This window comes from Stegodyphus dumicola, chromosome 2 (genome assembly GCF_044657685.1).
Source record: "Stegodyphus dumicola isolate Sdum_Otavi_A_Nest chromosome 2, ASM4465768v1".
In the NCBI taxonomy this organism is placed as follows: domain Eukaryota; kingdom Metazoa; phylum Arthropoda; class Arachnida; order Araneae; family Eresidae; genus Stegodyphus; species Stegodyphus dumicola.
In genome coordinates this window covers 93633028-93655378 of record NC_140769.1, presented here as the reverse complement: position 1 = coordinate 93655378, position 22351 = coordinate 93633028, and the positions used below count along the sequence as shown (strand labels likewise).

The 22351-nt window shown below is 31.1% G+C and overlaps 2 long non-coding RNA genes across 2 annotated transcripts in view; one reads left to right on the top strand and one right to left on the bottom strand.

Annotated features, from left to right (window-relative positions):
- The first annotated feature begins 118 nt into the window (after positions 1 to 118).
- Positions 119 to 5754, top strand: LOC118205005 (uncharacterized). The gene is made up of 3 exons (XR_004760922.2): positions 119 to 248; positions 2550 to 2807; positions 5452 to 5754. It is a non-coding gene; the product is annotated as an uncharacterized LOC118205005 (long non-coding RNA).
- The window catches only part of LOC146998519 (uncharacterized), a 60673-nt gene continuing 41671 nt past the window's right edge, over positions 3350 to 22351 (bottom strand). The window contains exon 2 of the long non-coding RNA XR_015039500.1: positions 3350 to 4374. This is a non-coding gene — a long non-coding RNA (uncharacterized LOC146998519). The remainder of the gene's footprint in view (positions 4375 to 22351) is intronic.

Here is a 22351-nt window from a genome sequence, read left to right as displayed (position 1 = left end):
AATTCTTGTTACATCTTATTAATATGATTTGATTTAAACTAATTGGAAATTATGAGAAATCAAGATTTTTAACTTTTAGGATGTGTTCGATACATTTCATGCAATTTTCTAAATTACTTTTAATTTTTCCGTTAAGATTTTATATTTGGTTTTTTTTTTTTTTTTTTTTTTTTTTTTTTTTTAGAATTTTAATGCAAAATTTTATTTTAGGTTAAAGAAGAAAGTAAGACAGAAAAAAAAATGTAAAGGTATACTCACTTTTCTTTTAATTGATCATTTACCATGAGTTGTAAAATTTACAGAAGTTAGATGAGAATGTGCATGTATGTGAATTAAAAGTATATATGTATGTTTGTCATTTATATTATAAAAACTCTTAATTGTATATTCAGATTTTGTTTATATTAATTTGGTAGTATTGCTATTCTTAAACTATTCGTCTAAATTGTAATGTTACAAATTTCAATTTACATTAGAATAAATTTATTATTGTGTTTTATTTCAGCAGAACACAAATATAATGATAAAACAATATTCAAAATGATACTATAATAAAAGTTGTCCGATTGTCAACAACACTTAAAAATATTGTCATTGAGAGAGAAATAATTATACATTAAACTATAAAACTTTCTTGTTTAATGTAATTAGGGCAATAATTTTATTGTAGGAAAAAAGGGCAGTTTGTGAGATAGACTGTCAAATTTTGCAGCCTAAAATATATATTACCAATTTTGTGAATAAGTGCTTTCACTCAAAGATTTTGAAAGAAAATTTCCTAGATATGAATTAATAACTTATAAATTAGTAGTATATGAATAAATTAGTATTATATCATGCCTTTTTAAATTCACACATATATTTATAAATTAGTCAAATTCTGCAAATGTTACCAAAGCCATTACTTGAAATGAATTTTGCAGTTTTAATACATCAGCTCAGGGGTAATCAACCTTTTTATATCTACCACCCATTTTGTAGGTAGTAAAATTTCTTTACCGCGTACCAGTTTCGCAATAACTTATTTAGGCATTAATGCAAGGTAATTTTGTGGAGGCTTAGTAAAAATATATATAGTTAAATTTATCCATTTATTTATACTTCGCTTATATTTATAAGAAACAAACAAACGAAAAATTATGTCCCTCGTAGCTAGCCAGGACATCAGTTGCAGTGAAACTATTTCAGCTAGGAAACCATCAGTGGTAGGAAAAGGAGAAATTCGTTTCTCAGAAAATTTCTGCTAGTTTCACAATTTATTAAGATCCAAGTCACAGAATCTAAGAGAAATAGCAAAGCCTCATAAAGACATGGAAACAAGAGAGAGATGAGCATGGGAAAACGGACTTTCATCCTTGGATGGACAAAAGCCCCCACTGCCCACCATTAACTCTTAAATAACCCATTATTGGGCATTAGAGACCAGGTTGACTATCCCTACCATTATCTGATACTGATGCAGATTTTCTTTTTTAAGCCAGTATCTATAATGCTGTAATTCCTTACTAAGTTAAAAAAAAACAAAGTTTGGCATTGATACTGTTACCTAGTATTAACGGGTAACATGACTTTATACTATACTGTTTAGAAAAATTATCTTATTATGTTATCTTTTATATTATAGAAGTTTAGTAGACCTTCCCAGGACCTGGTCAAATCTGGTCTGAAAACCTTGCAATATAATTCAGTTTTGTTTTGGATTTTAGAGTGGGAACTTCTTTTCTATGCAAATTCTAATGAAAGCAGTATTAAAGTTATTTAAATATGAAAAATAATTGAACAATCCCAATGACAATTGGAAAATAATGAGAAAATCTTGTAAATTGATGAATTTGTTTAACATTCATAAAACATTAAGAAACTGCATACAATCTGTGGAAAGTCATGCCATGATAACATTATTCCACGTACAGAGTCCTCTTAGAATGGTTGTTGAAATATTTGTACTATAACATGAAGATTCATTACTAAAACTTTGTCTTAATGATGTTTCAGAATTTTTGAAGATTTGTTTGCTACTTGCATTCATGAATTGTATAATCTTAATAATACTTTGTGTATTGGAAATTCACAAAGTGATCATACATCTTAATATGTAATGTTTTATATTAGCAAATAGGCACCCTAAATAAATCATTAAATGCATACATTTGTATCTAGTCAGTATTTTTCTTTTTCCTTATTTTGATATTGTTTGTAATACGAATATTTACTGTGTATTCGCTAAATTTTATAGGAATTCCATCATTTCTCATCTATGGGTAATTTTTACTGGGCACATTTTAAAATTTAAAATTTGTGGAATTTTTATTTATAAGCTTATGTTTATTTAAATTTACTGATTTTCAACAATTAAGGAAATTATTAAGAAATGGCAAGGAATGTAAATTCTATAATATGTTAAAGTGGGTAATAGATGTAAAATAAAGACTTCGTAACTTTTGATTGTGGAATGTGTAATGATTCTTAATTTTTTAATTTATTGTTTTCATAACAGTTTCAGATATTATTTCATTTTGTATTAAAATTGTGTAATTACAACATGTTAGGATCATCTTCTGTGCTTATTAATAAAACAAAGTCTGATGAGAGCAGTTCACAAGATGACTCTTCTGATGATGCTTATTCAGAGGAAAATAGAGATAAAGAGATACCTGAAGCAAAAGAAAATAGTTATAAAGATGACGAACAACATATTGAAACAAGGAGAAATGAGTCACAGAACCAAAATATAGATATTAAAACAACTTCTGTTATAGAGCACATGGATTCAAGTTGAGTATATCTGAATAACAAGCTTTTTTATGGTAAGTTATATAAAAGCTTTATGTAATTTTTTCCCTATATATAACAGTTATGTGCTGTAACTTAATATTACACTAAAAATGTTCTGATCTATTACATTTCTGCATAAAAGGTTTTATTATACTTTTTCATTCATAATTTGCAAGAAATACATGCCAAGTTAAATAAATAATGAGATTCTGTCTTATCTATGATGATACACCTTCTGACTTTGCAGTAGTCAAATATAAAATCTAATAAAAAAATTATTTTGTTGCTTCATATTTATAATATTTAATTTAAGGATACATTTAAAATTTATCACAATACATATATAGAAATTTGTATTGTCTCTTAAAAGTCTGAATTATCACATTCAATTCTTTCAGTTAGTAATATTGAGTTAATTTGTTTGTAAGAAGTTTTTATTTACTAAATTATTTTATAATGTGGAACTTGATCTGTTGCATGTATTTCTTCAGAGGTATTGAAGTGAATAAATTAGCAAAATCTTGAAACTTTAAAGATGTACAAATAACTCCATTACTAAACCATACTCTTCAAGCAGCGTGTTAGTAATTTATTTAACAGCAAAAGTATACCATATTAAGCTTTCCGACTTTAGATCAAGAAATTCACTACAAGTTACAAAATGTCTTCACATGATTTGTACAACATATATCATTATCAAATTTGATACTGAATCAACAAATTGTCATTTATGGAAAAGTACACTAAATGTTTCAACAGAAACTGGTCATGAAACTGATTGTCAAAGTTCATGATTGTTCAAAAATAAATATTTTAAAAATTAGCTATCTTTTTTGTGTAAAGAGATTGTTTTGTAAACTGATTATAATTATAATAGTTAATATATGCCTTACATTATTAAAAAAATCTTAGCTATTTTTAGTGAACTTTGTTTTATTTTTTATCAGAAAACTGACTAGGACTTTCAAAATGTTTGTTTAAATGTGAATAAATTATGGGATATATAATTGAGTTTTGCAATGCATAGTTAAAAGATATTTTTCAGATTAAAAATTCTTTCCTTTGAAGTTCTAAAATAATTTACAAATGCATTATTAAAATTTTGCCATGGGAAGAAAATTATAATAATTATAATAATAGGATGCATTAGCTGTAAAAAAATTACATGTAGTGGTAACATTTCCTATTGAACAGTTACCATCTTCGCCCTCACTTTAAAGTGTATTCATTCAAATAACCATCATTCTTACTCTGTTATATTGTTTGCTAGCATAGTGATACAAATTATATTTCAAATATTTGAACCATTTCTTAAATTTTTAGTTTTGGACATATAGTGCACTACGATCATTAGAAATGAAAGGAAAAAATTCCTGGACTTGTATTACACAGCTTGCTTTGTGGATGTTGTTTTAGATGTTTCTGTTTCTTCATCTTCTTTTTCTGCAAGTTCTGCTGTGCATGAAACTGACCTTGCCATTGCCACACTGCTTAGACCATCTACTACAGATGGACTTGCACAGTTGCTAGTTGTTTGTAATACTTGCCTGTCCCCACTTATTGAGCTGGCAAAAGAGGGAGTTTTACTGGCAGCTATGACTGTAAAAGAAAACAAGTTTATCATTAAAAATTATGTATATGATTTGTTGTCATATGTATATGACTATAAAAAAATGTTAGCAAATTAAAAAAAAACATTAAAATATAATTTATAGCAGATTGAGTCCAAAAAAGAAAACCTGCAAATACAACCAATCCAACATATCTAAATTTTTAAACCCCATAGGCTGGGTTAAATACTTTTTTCAAAAGAAATTATAGTATCAAAATCAAATAACAATTAAAAGGTAGATATTTACTATTTATAATAAATTTAGGCAGACCGTCAAAAAAAAAAAAAAAAAAAAGTAAAATAAGAGCAATCCAACACATGGAAAAAATAAATGAAAATTTGATTTAAAAAAAAAATTAATTAATTAAAAAGAGGAGTTAGTTCTTAAAAATCTGTAACATTAGAGCAACTTAATGTGTGAAATGAAAACTATTAGAGCAAACAAAAGTTCAGAAATGAAAAGAAAAGTTTGATCTCTTTAGTAACTAAGCCTAAAATTTTCTAAGTAATTAAATTAGATAAACTGAGAATTTAAAACTATGAATTTAATTTATTAATATTATTGAAAATAGTTATAAAAAACCTACATTGTAACGTTAAATATAGTTAAATATAGTAAATCAAAAATGAAATTTTGTAAAAGGAAAAAAAATATGAAATTACCTGGATTATAAAACCTAAAAGAAATCCAGAAGAATAAAGTTAAAGTGAAGCATCAGCTCTCTTCACTTCAACGAGAGGAAAAAGTATTAGCTCAATGAATGGTCATAGTATATAGTACCGGACGTAATTTTTTTTTTTTTTTAATGTATATTCATTGATCGAGAAAGGTGTAAATGTCTTGTGAAAAAATATTTTTGCTAAAGTTAAAAAAATATGAAAAATAAATAAATGAATTAGAAGAAGTTAAATAATTGTGGTGAAGTTAGGGCAGTGTCTAATAAACTGTGAAATGGCAATTGTTATGTATCTGCTTGCTGATTTGCATTTGAAATTGATTTATTCTTTAAATTAGGCATGCCACATATGATTTTACTTACTATGAATAACATTCTATTTTTTAGGAATTCTGGAATGGATAAATTTTGGCTACAAATTTGCAATTTCATCAGATTTCCACGAAGAGTGAAATTTTGAAGCTCTACTTTTTAAATATCACAAATTGATGTATATTCGAGCTGATATGTAAGATTTTAAACCATGTTATAAGATTATTATTTTATATCAGAAGGACAGTAAAGTTTGTGGAATGAACTTTCCAAGAATATTTTATTCTCAGCATTTATATGAAATTGTTCTTAAAGAATGTTTCAGTTCTTTAATTACTGTTGTATATTATGTAAAATAAATTATTTATCTTAAATGCTTTATTGGATAATAATTGCTCACACTGAGATTAAACTATTTCTCAACTGTATAGAATATGTACTTGAGATTTGGTTACATTAAGTAGATCATCCAGAATAATGCTAAAACTGGCCCATTAAATAAAGTATATGGAAATAAAATTGTGTGCTGAGTTTAAGATTTATAGAATCGTAAGTATTATATAAGACGTGATTAAAAAATATTGAGACTTAATCAGCTTGTTCAGAATGAAAACACTCGGAAGAAAACTGCTTGGCACAGGTAGACATTGGATAATGCACATGTGTACCACCACTTTTAATATGGTGATTGCTTTGCTCTTTGAAGAGCATATGAAATGTCTTCACATTCACAGTGGCAGAGAATTTATATTGAATTCTGTCAAGAGTTTAATGCCTTCACAACAACATGCATGAAGTTGCAAAAAGTACATAGAGTTTACAAGTAATTAAAATGTTTCCAAGATGACAAAGAAAATGTCAAAAGTGACAGATATCCTGACAGACACATAACCAGCAAAACTGAAAATGTATATGAATACTGCATAGCTTTTAGATGATTATAAGGGTTTTTTTTTTTATTATTATTATTATTATTTATTTTATTTTAAGGTTAGGTTAGGTTAAGTTATTTAATTACGGCAAAGCCTCGAGGGCTATCTGCCTAAGGGGATGGATGCCTTCGTGGAGGACTTTCTAAGGGAAACTGGCTCGTATACACGTTACACATGGGGAAAACCATGAAAACACCCATGCAGCCAGCCCGTTCGTGGGATTCGAACCTCAGACCGAACTACCAGTGTTCAGATTTTTTTATCAACTTATTTATTTTTCTAACTATGTGTTTATTTTTTAGTTTCTTTGAACTGAGAAGATAGCATGCCTCTTTATTTTTTTATGTTAAATTAAATTCAGTTTCCAAAGCATACATTTAAAATGAGATATTTGGTCATTTTAATGAAATAGTTCTACAGTAATCTCTTTCACCTATGCGTCAAAGAGATTAATGTTCAACATTTTCAACTGAATTTTTTCATAATTGAAAATAAATTTAACATTTAAAAAAAAATGCATACTAAAACTCTTTGTCTCAGTCCATTGAAGCTCAAAATAAATAGATGCATGCAGTAAAGAATCAAACAGAAAACTTTAGAAAGAATTGCATTGGTATAAATGATTATTCACCCAAGAGAGAGAGCAACAAACATAAGTTGCTTAGTAAAGAATATGACTTCCCTTAAGTACAACAGTTGCATAGCACTTTCATTCTCAGTGCCAGATGATGTAGTAGTTCTTCAGGTAAGACTGATCTTCTGTTAAAGAGCTTTATTTCTCTTCCCAAATTGTTCTCACATGTTCCGTAGGGTTTAAACCAGGGAAAGCATGCTGACTCGAGTCATACCATCACATTTTAGCAGCTGTTCTGTGTGTTCTGGCATAATTATTTACAAAAAAAAAAAAAAAAAAAAAAAAAAAAAAAAAAAAAAGCCCACCAAAGATTCTCAAAGTGCCTACCAGTAGGCTGTGAAATAATATAAAGGAAACAGTACTGTTCCGTTTTGAGGACCATAAAAAAATTGCAGCGAAAATGTATGCGCAAAAGCACCAAATACGGCAAAATTTTTAAATCCTTTTTTTGATATGCTAAGGATTTTAACAATTTGGGAATTGCCCATGACGAAAAGTCTGCAATAGAATTTTGGGTAAAGTGCAGAATCACCCACTGCTTGATGCGTTTTTAAGAATTGCACATACTCGGTATCCATGTACACATCGACCTACTTAAAAAAAAATTTCCAGAATTGCTCATAAATAGCACTGCGCACACCCTTGACTTTATCTACACATCGACCTATTTTCACTTAAAAAGTCAAAAAAAATTGACAAAAATCCAATTGTTTTTACCCTTGTAAAAAGCAGCAAAAAAATAAGTGGGTGATTCTGCACTTTACCGAGAATTTTTTCAAAGAAAAAGCATCATTCATTATAGAGAATTAGTATGTTTAGCAATTTTTATATAAATTTTAATAATGATCTGAAATAGTTATTTACTCTTATGCTTCTATTCAGTCATGTTTAGCCTTTTTATATAAATTATAATAATAAAAAAGTATTATATGAAATTAACCATTTCATCTAAATTAAAACATCAATCTTAAATAGTTATTTACTATTATACTTGCTTTCTTGCATTAGGGTTGCTGCATTTATTTTTGGCAGCACTGGCATCAACAATAGTTTGGCAATTTTTTTACGGCCCTCAAAACTGAATAGTACCAAGGAAACATATCTCCAAATAAATAGGCAGGAGCCATGCTCATTGGCCATGATGGGCTACAAAGATGTGGAAATTTATTTGGTGACTGCATATGGAAATCATGCAGCCGAAAAGCTGTTTTAGCTACTAAATTAGCGTTTTGCTTACTAAAAAATATATGGCATGAATTGCTTGGAGTTTAGGTTATTATTTTAAGAAAATTTATGATGGGGTGTTTATTTTGAATAATAAATTTCTGATTTATTTCTTTATAAATGATAGAATACTTTCTATACATTACTACAAGTGATTTGTTATTGGGTACTGTTTCATTACAGCGGCATCAGTTAAAAATGTGCCACTTTTTTTTTGCCACCAATTTTCGCTAAGTATTAAATTATAAAATAATAATAGAGTTCAAAAGAATACAAAAATTATGAAAAGCCAGACAGAGAACATCTGATCTCAGTTGTTGTTTAGTTAGCTGCTGTTATTATTGTTGATCGGATTAGCTTTCTCTGCGTTGTGGATTGCATTCCATTAGAGTTCCATAATTGGAGTGGATCCATTGATGGCTCGTTTGGATAATTTATCCAGACAAGTCAATGCTTTGGTACGGAGTAGGAGTAAGAACAAACTGACTCTAAAGTGTTGGAAATGTGGTACTGAAGGCCACATACGACGGAATTGCAGAACATCCCAGGGCATGGAAAATAAAACAGTTCATTTGACAAAAAAAATAACCAGTAACAATATTTCAAACAAAAACCAGAAATCTTGAGCCACGAAAAAATATTCAAAATAACGAGCAACGATATTTCAAGCGAAAACTAGAATTCTCGAGCTATGTTATTTTAAACATTAATTTCTCTAGCCAATTTGGCATGGTTGTTGGTGCATTTTTAACTGAACAGAATTGTACCTGAAAATCGTAAGGCTTAATGTATTTTTTTTAACTCATTTGTTAGTGTTAACTGAATTTGATAGCGTATTTTTCTTTTTAAAAGGCATTATGTACTATATTATTGTAATTCAAGAAAGCTGACAAACAAGAAAAACTTGATTTGTGGTCTGCTTGCATTTGAATGTATTTTCAATTTTCTATTACTAGTGATTTTTCAACTTTTAGACTATGTTTAGCTAACTTGATTTGTACTTTTACTTCTTTGGCACATTTGTTAAAACATTAAATTTAATTTTACCATCAGATTGTGAGTTTGAAAGCAGCTGAGCTATTTTGATTTTTGCACTAAAAATAAATGTTTTATTTTTTCTAAAATTTTATAATTCAGAGAATTCTGTTAATATACAAATTATTAAAATTTTTACATATAATGTAAATTTTGATTATTTTATTATATATATAAAATGTTATTATTTAGATTTATAACTACACAGTACCCACTGCTTAATCAAATCACTTCTGCCCCAAACATATTTGAGTTTATTATGCGGCCGTGTTTAACCCCTTAACTGCCGCGGGCGTATATATACGCCTTGCTCAGCCGATGCGTTAACTGCCCCAGGCATATATATACGTCCTTCCAAACTGCTATCATTTGCTTTGCGCTGCTACACCTAAAATTATTCGCAAAGTTAACGAATCGGCTGCGCATCTGGGGCAGTTAAGGTGTTAATAGACGGTCATTTGTGTATTGCAAACGGTGATATTGGATTTAAAATTTTCAAGTTAAATAATAACTAATAATTCAGATTAAATAATTTCAAGTTAAATAATAACTAACAATTAATTCATAAAATAATACAAAAATTTATTTATTATGCAATTTTGAAATTCATTTTTTGAGTGTTAATAAAAATATTTTCATAATTACATTCCTGATGAAATTGTGTCTGTTACAAATGACTATTCTAACAGCATTTGTTTTATCTGGAACATTAGCTGCAGTTTGCAATTCCTCTGAGGTTTCTTCTGTGTAAAAGTCACATCTTTGAAAACAGTTTTTAAATGATTTTAAGAGATTAACACTCTGTATTGATTATAATATACTTGCCTGTAGCAGATATATTGACTTACTTTCATTTCTTTCGAAGTGCTTGCATTTTCACAAAATTCAATTCTCTTTATTATTTACTGGACATCTTCTCTGAAATGAGGTTGAATGTTAGAAATTGTATTCAATGTTGACACACAATGTTGTTTTAGAAACAGTTGTGTGCACTGCACAGTTTTCTGATTAGTAAAGCTGTATTTTCATTATTTAGTTTGATGCCCCATTTAAAAAAGAAAATCAGTTAAAATAGTCATGCATGACTTCTTGTTATTATGGTAAGTAAATTCTTGACTCCCTTCAGATATCGATGTTTTCTGATTTTTGTCAATAACCAGTGCTGTCTTCTTAATACTGCACATTATTAAAATGGTAACTTATTCCTTCAGCTTCTTAAACCATCTGCTGTTTCACTTTTAAATATTAGTGTGTTCCTGCTGTGTTTTCTAATGCAGTTCAGTTTCATTGGTATTATACATTTCGAGTAACTTAATATTCGTTTAGTAACAAATGTCTTTTATCCAGTTATCAAATCTCCATGAAGATCAGCATCTTCCTCTTCAACATGCAACTTTTGATAAATAATATTTGGTGTCTCTTTTCTCCAACTTGCGAACCGTATGTCACTTGATATAAAATTCTGGCTTAGCATTTAACGACTTCTAAATGGAAAAGTTCTAAAAAAAAGAAACATTTTTTAGCTCTATAGCTTGAAACCTCTCTAGAAAAACAATTATAACATCTCTTGATTCTAGAAAAGGAATTTCAATGTATCTTTTGGACTTCCTTGAGATATTTGCATTTTTATTAGTTCTTCAGTAATTATAATTCCTTGTTTTGGTTGAATTTTCCAAACAGTACTACACAATACTGTTTGGAAAATTCACAGTTTAAATGAAATTTTTTTTCAGAACATTAAAATCTTTTAGTAATTTATCCTTTGGTTTCAGATTTCAATCTTTTTGCATGGCATTTTGTCAAGTTACAAATTAGACCCACAACAAATTTAAAATTTTTTTTATAGATATTTTGATGTTTCATGTATAAGTCCTTCTTCGAGTGATGTATTCAAATTTCAAAATTTACAATTTCAGCCAGCAGAAAGATTATCCTTTTTCTGTTTAGTTGATCTGATGCTTCATGATTACAGGCATGACTAATACTTTCCTTTTCTTCAGTTTACAATAACCTCTTCCTTTTCATTCAAGGACTCTTAATGTACAGTAATATTTTAAGAAATTTCATGAACTTTTTAATAACTCTCTGTGAACATAATGCATCTATCCCAAGCAATAGTTCATCTAAAGATCTTTCACTTGAGCTAATAAGATACATTCCGATGACCTCAGAGATCACTTGACTTATGTATAGCTTTTGTAAACAAACAATGCAGATGACCTCAGATATCACATGACTTAAGTACAGCTAATGTAAACAAGCAAGGTAAATATTTAAAAATGATGTAACAAATTTATGCAATATTTAATGGCTGGCAACTGTATATTAGAAATTTTAATTTGAAATAAAATGGATTAGAATTTGGCTAGCCGGGTTCTTTTTTTTTTTTCCCCGGTATTCTTTTTACTTCCTTGTACGAAATAAAAGAAGTATTGTGATCATGAAAAATTCCAGGTATCATATTTAAATAAAGATATGCATTTTGACCACTATCGAATGCAATTTAACAATGTTTTTGCGTGACCTCTGTATGTAAGGATAGAATAAAGGCCTTTTCTTTCCCTTCCCAAACGGATTATAAAATTGATTTAAAATGGAATCAGAAGAGATTTTTTTGTAACGTCTGTACGTATGTATCTCGCATAACTCAAAAAAGAGTAGCCTCTGAACGTTGAAATTTTGTACATAGAACTGCTATAACATGTAGTTGTGCACCTTCATTTTGGTTGCAATCGACCGCACTAAAAGTATATAAATATATATATGTACTCACTCTGGTACTCAGCTCCTTGAGCTCAGTTTGTTTATTCTTATATGCTTGTAAATTGTGCATTTTTTGCTTTCAAAATGATTGAATTGTGTCTTCCGGTTAAGGTTTTTATGCTTTTAGTTAATCTGCATGCAGTACTTGTAGAATTATCAACAATTTAAAAGTTGTTTAAGTTCGGCTAAGCCTAATTTTTTTTTTTTTTTTTTTTTTTTTTTACCATAGCAGCCATATTTGTTTATATTTGAATCCTAGCAGAATAGTGAATTCAGTTTTTGCACCTTCAGTGTCTTTTTGCCGAGTGAGACCAAAGGTAAACTTTCAGGGTTGCGTACCGAAAAATCTGCATTCTTGCCTGCTTTTGCGTAGAAACTAATTTTGATTGTAAAAATTGTTTATTGTTATTATTATTATTTTAACTGTATTTAGTGTTTTATGTTTATCTATATTTTTCAATTTTTAATGAAGATATTTTGAGATTTCATGTATTTTTGCAATGCCGAAAAGTGAGAACTGAATTAATTGAATGAGAAACATATGTCTAATGAATTTCGAGGAAGTAAGTTTAAATGAAATGCAGCAAAAAATGCGTATAATTTAATATTCCATACAAACAATGGCATAGCTACGGTGGGGCAAGGGGCCCCGGGCGCAGCATTCAGGATCGCCAAATTTATGTTACATAATTTTAGAATGAAATCTTTCCCAATCTTGGCACACAGAAAGGGGCGCAAAATCTTCAGTTGTCCCCGGGTGCTAAAAACCATAACTACGCCTCTGCGGTACAAGGAAGTAATGTGGTGTCTGCATCAGATTTTTTTTAAGGAAATATCAGATCTACTCGTAACCTTAAAAAAAAATTATATATATATATATATATATACTGACAAGAAGGTGGCTTCTACTGCCTGTGACTAAGTTATACAATCAATATGCTACACGATACTGCTGAAACAGGAAACGTGGTAGAAGCAAGTTCTGTTAGCACAGAAATTCCACCATTTGTGATTGCCCAGCTTGAAATGCGGTTTTACGAAGTAGAAGCCCAGTTTCCGATTTGCGGTATTAAGGCAGAGGACACGAAATTCAATTATTTAGTCAGCCAGTTGGAACCTCGATTCATAGAAAATACATGGGGTATTATTAAAGCTGATTCTTTGCAAAAATACACAACTGCAAAAGAAAGGCATCTGAATACTTTCAAAGAGAGTGAAAATAAGAGAATAAATTATTTAATCACTGAAGTAGAATTAGGTGATAAAATGTGTAGGCATATGTTACGAAAGATGCTTTCACTCAGATCAAACAATATATCTGACAAAGTCCTGTGAACTTTTAGAGCTAGATAAAATGTCATATTATTCCTTCTCGTGGTGCACCCTGGGTTACGCTAAATCTGCTACAACTTTGCCGCTTGTTGATGGCTCCTAGAGATCTTCCAAACTGTCCTTTTCAGGGCAACCAATGGTCAAGCCTTGGAGTGTTCTCTCAACAAACCCAGCTTTGTTCTCGACCACCCACAAACAGTTGCAGTTGCATCTTTTAGACTACTGACGGGACATGTCTACGGAATCATTTATTTCGCATTGGACTAGTTGATTCGCCGTTGTGTGTTTTATGTAATAGTGAACGGCCAATGACAGCGGAACATTTGGACGAGTGTGAAGCACTGACAAATTTTTCTTGTAGATTTCAGCGCTATTGGCAAGCACGGAGTTTAATGGCTTAACGGCCAATGTAACTGGCATTTGACAAATAAAATAAAATAAATGTCATATTATTATGGAAATGACTCCTGCATCTCCACCCAGAATTGTCTGCTATTCACGCTGAGTCAGGTGGCATGGATGAATTAATTGCAAAAATTTTTTGACTTGAACTACAAATAGTAAGTATGCAGTGTGAACAAAGACACTCCCGTAGTTCTAATCGGGGCTACAGTCATTTTAGGAGAAGAAGCCGGATAGCAAGTGTGCGTTTTTATCATTTTCTCTGAGAAATGTGTCCAACCCTGCAGTTGGAGTGAATCGGGAAACCGGGCCTAGCAGTAGATGTAGCGGTAAGTTCTGCTGCAGAGGAATCCAAGTACCGGAAATTCCGTTTATTTGTAAAAGATTAAAAAAAAAAAAAAAAAAAAAGAGGTTGATAGTGGTGCTGATGCGTCAATTGTAGCCCCTTTTAAAACTGATTCTAAAGATTGTGATTACAAATTATATACAGCAAATGGTACTGAGATGCCCACATATGGTATAAAAATGTCTTCACTTAACCTAGGCTTCTTCTCCACATTTCAGTGGCCTTTATTGGGGCAAAAGTTTCTAAACACATACTTGGTGCTGAATTTTTAAATAGTTTTCAGTTGTTGATTGACATATATAATAAAAAATTTATTACATATGCAAAGATTTGACTCGTGAATTTTTGCCAAGTGTATGTGTTCTTACAAAATGTGAATGGGAGCAACTCATACGAATAAGAAAACAAATAACAACGGAGGTGGTTACATTAATGTTTGGGCCTACTTTCCAGTTCTACGTTTTGAACGAAGTTTTCAAGCAAATGCCATCACATCAGGACAACCAAATCGCTCCTGTTGATGCAGAAATGTGTCTTTCGACATCTCTTATCGAACTCTTAAAAGAGACTATAAGTTCAAACATAGCGGACATTTTCGAGTGTAGTGGGTGCATTATGGAATACGGCAATCAGCTTGGCCATGAGTGTGTCACGATGACCAATTCGGATAAACTTTGGAAATATGGAGATCTTGCTGTGTGTAAAATAAATATTGTGAACATTGCTACTGAATTTGTGAGTAAAAATTCGAATATTGCAAATTATATTACAGTGTCATTTCTAAAAAATATTGATTATGAAATGTTGTTAAATAATGCTAAAGATTTATGTTTCAGGTTAGTTGGTTCATTTTTTAAAATTTATTGTAAATGTATATGTATATATGCGTGTGAATAATCGCCTATCAAGTTATTTTGTGAATGTTTGTAAATACTTTTTTGTACATATAAAAGAGTTTACAATTGAAATATTTAGTCTCTTATTCTTTTATATTTTAAGAAATGAAATGATAATAATAATTTTCTAACTTAGATGAAACTATAAAACTAATGTTTGAGCAGGTTGTTATGAGGATTAGGTAAGGGGCTTATAAAAAGTATAAATAAATTTAAATTTGATTTATCATTTATTTGGATAGCGGTTGTATGAGGATGAACATCACAATTTCCGTTGATAAAAGTTCATGTTGTAATGTCAGAAATTCTGGATCTGACTTATCGGAATCCAGCGCAACCGGCAAGCTTCGGTGGTATCAATGCTTTACGTCGTGTTTCTGGAGTAAAGAGCAAAGAGATCAAAAGATGGTTAGAGAAGAGGGATTCTTATACGCTTCACAAGCCTCTGCAGCACAAGTTCCAACGCAACCGAGCCATTGTAGGGGGGATCGACGAACAATTTCAATCTGATTTAGTAGATTTACAAAATTTAGCCAGATTTAATAGAGGGTATAAATATTTGTTAACATGCATAGATATTTTTTCGAAATATGCTTGGGCTATACCTTTGAAAGACAAGAAGGGCTCTAGTGTGAAAAGGGCATTTGAAAACATTTTTAAAGAGCGTAAACCAGATTTATTACAAACAGATAAAAGCTCGGAATTTAAAAATAAATTAGTGCAAAATTTATTTAAAGAAAAGGGCATTCATTATTTTACAACAAATAACGAAACAAAAGCGAGCATTATTGAAAGATTTAATAGGACTCTAAAGACAAAAATGTGGAAATATTTTAAAGAGTTTAACACACATTGCTATATAGATGTGTTGAATAAATTAATCTATAGTTACAATCACACTTGGCATCGCAGTATTCAAATGGAACCTTCATCAGTGAATATAAATAATCAGTCTGTGGTATGGAAGAATTTATATGGTGATATGATAAAATCTGTTACGTCCCAGTTTAAAACAGGCGATACGGTGCGTATTAGTAAGCTGAAAAGACCTTTTGAGAAGGGTTACGAAAATAATTGGACTCGAAAAATATTTACAATTCATCGAATGATCCCCGAAAAACCTGCAGTTTATAAATTAAGAGATTTAGCTGGAGAAGTGATTGAAGGTAGTTTTTATGAAAATGAACTACAAAAAGTATCTGATTCGGGATTTTATCCGGTAGAAAAAATATTAAAACAAAAAAAAAAGTGGCTGGAAAAATGCAGTATTTTGTCAAATTTCAGGGATACCCGGATAAATTTAATGCTTCCGATGTAAAAATGTTATAAAAAGAGAACATTCTGTTCTGAATTTCATCAGTTAGAGATGTCGTTCTACGTGACGCTACCCTCTGATAGTAGTCAAGAACATTTCTCAGAAAATACACTTTCGCATTTTGTGACACAGCTACCTATACCAATTACATTAAACGGTCTATGGGAAGTTGGATTAACCGAAATAATTTATCCGCACGAATGGTATAATATAAATAAAGAAAATAATCTGTTCGGGTTTGCTTTAAAAGATGGAGAACTCCAGGGAAGAAGGTTACCACCTGGATATTATGAATGTGTACAAGATATTTTGAACGAAATGAATATTCCACCTTTAAGAAACAAAATTACATTTAAATACAGTCCTGTGACAAAGCGTGTGAATATTAAAACTGAGAAAGGAGCAAAACTAATTTTTGAGAAAGGTCTTTGCAATCTGTTAGGATTTGAACTGCAAGTAATAGAAGATATAGCTGAAAGTTCCTTCGTCGCTGATCCACGTGCTTCCTTCCCATTTTTTTTATATCTATACAGATATCGTAGAACCACAAATAGTGGGAAACCTTCAAGCTCCCTTATTGCGTATTGTAAAAATAAATGGAAAAGATGGAGAAGTCATCAGTACTCATTATGACAGACCACACTATGTTCCTGTTATTCGAAATCATTTTCAAACGATTGAAATGGAAATAAGATTAAACTCTGGGGAATTTGTTCCATTCTAAAGAGGAAAAGTGATCATTATTCTGCATTTTCGATTGCGGCATATCCTATAAAAGGGATAATACATTTCATGAAACAAATCATTTGAAAATTTGACACGTTACATACAGTATGAGGCGTGTTCCTTATGTGTGTTGTACAAAAAAGTTTGAAGATCATTATGTCGGCCAGTTAGGATCTGGCCTTCCATTTTATCGCGGACAGATAGCTTATCAAAGAGGCTATGGTATCGGTGGATTTTTTAAGAAAATATTTCGATTGGCATTACCTGTTCTCTGGAAAGGGGCAGAAACCGTAGGAAAAAAAGCCTTGCTGGCAGGGACACGTATAGCTTCTGATGTCATGGAGGGGAAAAATTTAAAGATGGCCGCGCAACAAAGATCAAGAGAAGCTGGAAAATTATTGGCTGGAAAAGCTGTTAAGAAAGTAGAATCGATGTTAGGTAGAGGGAAGTATAAAAGAAAGCGTAAAACTCGACAACGTATTAGTTCTTCGAAAGCCAAAAAGCTACGTCGACGAGATATTTTTTGACTAACCTAAACAACATATTTAAGAAAAAATAAAAACGGAAATGGCTTTTATGTTAAAAGATTCTCCCGAATGTACTAAATCAGAATTAGAACTTTTACACATACCTGGAACTCAGACTGTCATTCAAAATGGGCAATGGATTCAGTTTCATCCACTTTCGAATGTATTTGATGGAGGACCTGTTGAATTCCTTGTTTCCGGTAGTGGAGAGGAGTATATGGACTTGTCCCAAACACTTCTTTATGTAAAAGCTAAAATAATAAAAACGGATGGAAAACCTACAGTAGCAGATTCAAAGATTGGTCCCGTCAATCTTTTCCTTCACTCGCTGTTTTCTCAAGTGCACGTCACTCTAAACGATCGATTAATCTCTTCTTCGAGCAATATGTATCCATATAGAGCTTATATAGAAACTCTATTAAATCATGGGTTTGACAGTAAAACTTCGCAACTTACATGCGAAATGTTCTACAAAGATACATGTAGTAAAATATTTACAGATAACGAAGGTTGGGTTAAGCGTTCCGAATTTTTTAAATTACGTAATACAATAGATATGATAGGGGGCATTCACTGCGATTTGTTTCATCGAGATAGACTAATGTTGAACCTTGTAGATTTGAAACTAAAACTTATACGGAGTAAACCCGAATTTTGTTTACATGGTAACGAAGGACACAAAGTGGTATTGGATCATGTTTCCCTTTTCGTTCGAAAAGTTCGCGTCAGTCCAGGTATTACTCTCGGACATGCCAAAGCTTTAGAAAAAGCGACAGCAAAATACCCCATTAACAGAGTGTTGTGCAAAGTATATTCTGTACCGCAAGGCAGCATGTCTATCGTACAAGATAACGTCTTTGTCGGGCAGATGCCAAAACGGGTGATTGTTGGATGCGTAGATAATGATGCTTTTCGCGGAACTTATAAGAAATCACCTTTCGAGTTTAATCATTATCACTTAAATTTTATCGGAGCCTATGTGGACGGTCAGCCTGTGCCTTACAATCCTCTCGAGCCGAATTTTGATGAAAATAATTATATTCGAGCTTACCAAAGATTATTTCTCGGAAGAGAGAAAGTGAGTCAAGATCATGGTATTTTTATATCGAGAGACGATTATCCCTTAGGTTATACATTATATGCCTTTGATTTGTCGCCTGACTTATGTGATGGAGAGTGCATGAATCTAATAAAACACAGCAATTTACGTCTAGAAATGAAATTTAGAGCACCACTATCACAAACAATATCTGTTATAGTGTACAGCGAGTTTGAAAATATAATCGAGATTAATAAATCCAGAACTGTTATTTACGACTTTGCAAATTAAGATGCACACCCTTCAGCTTCATCACATATTGTCTCAAGGCATGGACACTGCTCCGTACTTCCAAGGAGTATTTCCTTCTGACATGATACCTATGCCTGGAAAACGATCTGCTATGGTAATAAATGTATCACCCTCTACAGAAAATGGAACGCATTGGCTTGCCCTGTTTATAGAAGATAAAGCCTTGGAATTTTTCGATTCTTACGGAGAGCCTCCGGAGTTTTATGGAAAAAACATCGAGAATTTTGTGTCACATTTTCGTGTAACTCATTATAATAAAATTCGATTTCAAAGTTTAACATCTAATGTATGTCGACAATACTGCATTTATTTTTTATTAAAAAGATGCCAGGGCAAATCTATGTATGATATTTTATATAATCTTTCTTTGTGTAAAAGCAATGATTTTAGAATATACCAATTTGTTAAAAAGAAATATGGTCTTAGAATGACATTTAAAAAATAAAGGTTAGATTTTGATTTGGAAATACTGTGTGTGCATTTTTTTCCACTCATTTTGTTATTAACAAATAATAATAATTTATTATGATTCTTTTTTTAATCTAGGTCATTTTTTAAACTATGTAATTTTTGAGGGAGGGAGGGGGTACGGAAGAACTATAAATATTTAACTTAAATACAGAAAAGTTCACTTACGATGGAGTTTCCTAAGTTAAAACATCCTTTTACAATGATAGTGGCAGGTCTTACATCTTCAGGAAAAACAATATTTGTTAAAAAAATGATTGAACATAAAAGCATAGATCCTGTTCCTACTAAAACAGTGTGGTGCATATCAGCCATTGTATACCCAAATGCGCGACGTACAGTTTCACGAAGTATTTCCTTCTCATTTGAATAACATTACAAATGCTTTAATCGTGATCGATGATTTAATGTCCGAACTGGGCAATGAATCAAAATTAACAAAACTATTTACCAAAGGAAGCCACCATAAAAATTTAAGCATTATTTTCATCGTTCAAAACTTATTTCACAAAGGTAAAGAAATGAGAGAAATTTCTCTTAATTGCCATTATATGGTCTTATTTAAAAATCCGCGAGATAAGTCTCAGATCATGCACTTGGGTAGACAACTTTACCCAACAAGAAATAAATTTTTTCAAGAAGTGTTTCAGGATGCAACTTTTAAACCTTACAGCTATCTGTTGATTGATTTGAAACCTGACACAGAAGAGAGTTTACGTTTACGAACAGGAATATTTCCGGAAGACAAACATTACGTGTATTTACCGAGATAAGAAAACGCTTAGCGGAAATCTGATACAAAACTCAAATTTTAGAATGCATTATCTTTTTTCTTACTTTATTATAAAATGAAAAATCCGCTTATTATTCCACGTTTATATGAAAAGAAGTAAAGGATAAAATATTGGATTTGGAATCCTATAAATACTACAGAATTCATTTCGTAGCTTCATTGAATACTAAAAATATCAGAATGCGAGCAGCATTTAATAAAGCAACTGAAAACATTAGCAAAGAGTAAATCAAAAAGATTTCTACTTCAAAAAGTTCCAAATAGTATCATCAAATCTTTGTGTGAGTGTGCACTCAATTTAATTCGGGGTAATATACCAGTATCTAAAACTCTGAAAAATAAACTCACTCCTTTTAAGAGAAGTATACGTAAGTTAGCGAACCGTAAAATACCTTTGTACAAAAAACGAGAATTGCTCGTTCAACGAGGCGATGGTTTTCTGAGTTTTCTCTTACCTGCAGCTATATCTGTGATCAGTTCTATTATTAATGGAGTACAGTAAAAAATATGGCCTTATACCGGAAGATCGGTTAGAAAACATGACAGAAGAGTATTTATCAGAAATAGATAAACAAATGTACTCTATATTAAGAAATAAGAATTTGAACGAAAGTGATAAAGCAATGTTATATTCACAAGCACTTCAAAAATTTGTTCATGTTCCTCACCCGGAGAAAGATGTTTCTGTGAAGGCAATGCCAGAGTCAGAAAACATGATTGAAGCAGATAATTCTGTTAAGCCTGAAACCGAAGCAGAGAAAGAAAAAGAAGAAGACGTCATCGAAAAGAATATCCTAGCTGTTGTTCCAGTGAAAAAGAAGCATATAGCCAAGGACATTTACTCCTTTTTAAAAAATAAACAAAATATTTTGTCGTGGACTTCTAAAGGTGAAATTCTGTATAAAGGGGAAACAATTCCTAGATCCAATATTGTTCATTTAATTAACGATTTATTGCGGAATAGGAAAAAAGGGCCTATAGGACGAAATTTATTTCGATCTGTTTTGAAGGAAATGCCTGATGCATTCGGGCATAACGAAAAATTGTTAAGAGAAAAGAAATCCTTAATTGTTTCTAGAATCAAACAAAGCATGTACGCAAGAAAACAGCCATGGATAAAGTACTAAATAAAAATGTTCATTTAACTATAAGTTGTCGAATTTTCCTTACCTGTAAAATACTTTATATATATTTATATTTTATCTCAGAATACTACATTACCCAAAGTAAATGTAAAATATCATCATCGATAAAATTTAACTTTTGAATGCTTCACTGGATAGAATCATCAGTAGCCGAACGGTAGCGTCGTAAAATCTGGTAATATCACCCTTTTATCGTATACTAAACGATAATTTTTTTTCCACACTAAATGCAGAGATATCATTGTATTCACTTAAAACATCATATATGCATTTCTAACTTAATACTTTTTTAAATAAAATATTATTTTAAATTTACCTCGCTATCGCTCAAGTAATCTTCATAATCAATAGAATCTTGATTTTTTTTAAACTGCGCAAAAAAGGAATTACTCTGTTTATTAATTAGGAATTAAATTGATTAATAAATTAAAAATACAAGTGCACAAAAAATTCCACTTACTTCATCAAACGATCGTTTAGCCATTATTGGTACAAAATTTCCTACTCACGCAAAAAAAGTAGTCTCAAAATCTATGAACACGCTGTTGACTGACTGACTGATAACTTATAGCCAGAATACCACTGAGATCAGTAGTTTATCTGGCTCAATCAAATTTATGCCGGATGGGCACAATAACATAGAACTATCTTCACATAATGTCCGCAGTAAGGAGGAGAAAGACGGATAAAGAATAGGAAGACCAGCAACGCAAGAGCTCACAAGCAAGTAACCGGCCCGGTAAAGGCGTGACTAAGTGGGAGTCATAAAATGAGTGTAGAATGTGAATAAAACTAGAGAATTTAAGAAATACACAGTACATTAAATGAGTAAAATACAAAATTAAGAATGCTAATAAACACATTGGGTACATCATTTACAGGTGGGCACTAGGTGGGAAAGTTCGGGTCCCTGATAAGGTGGGCCGCAAGTGGGCGCAGTTTGGCGTCCTCATTCAATATTTCGTAGGTAAAGATATCAAATTTCTCATATGGTCACAGTTCAGAGCTTTCGTGAAGAATTTCCTGTTGATCTTATTCAGGTGCTCTTCTAGAGTGTCCAGTTTTAAGTCACAGTGTAGTGTAGCA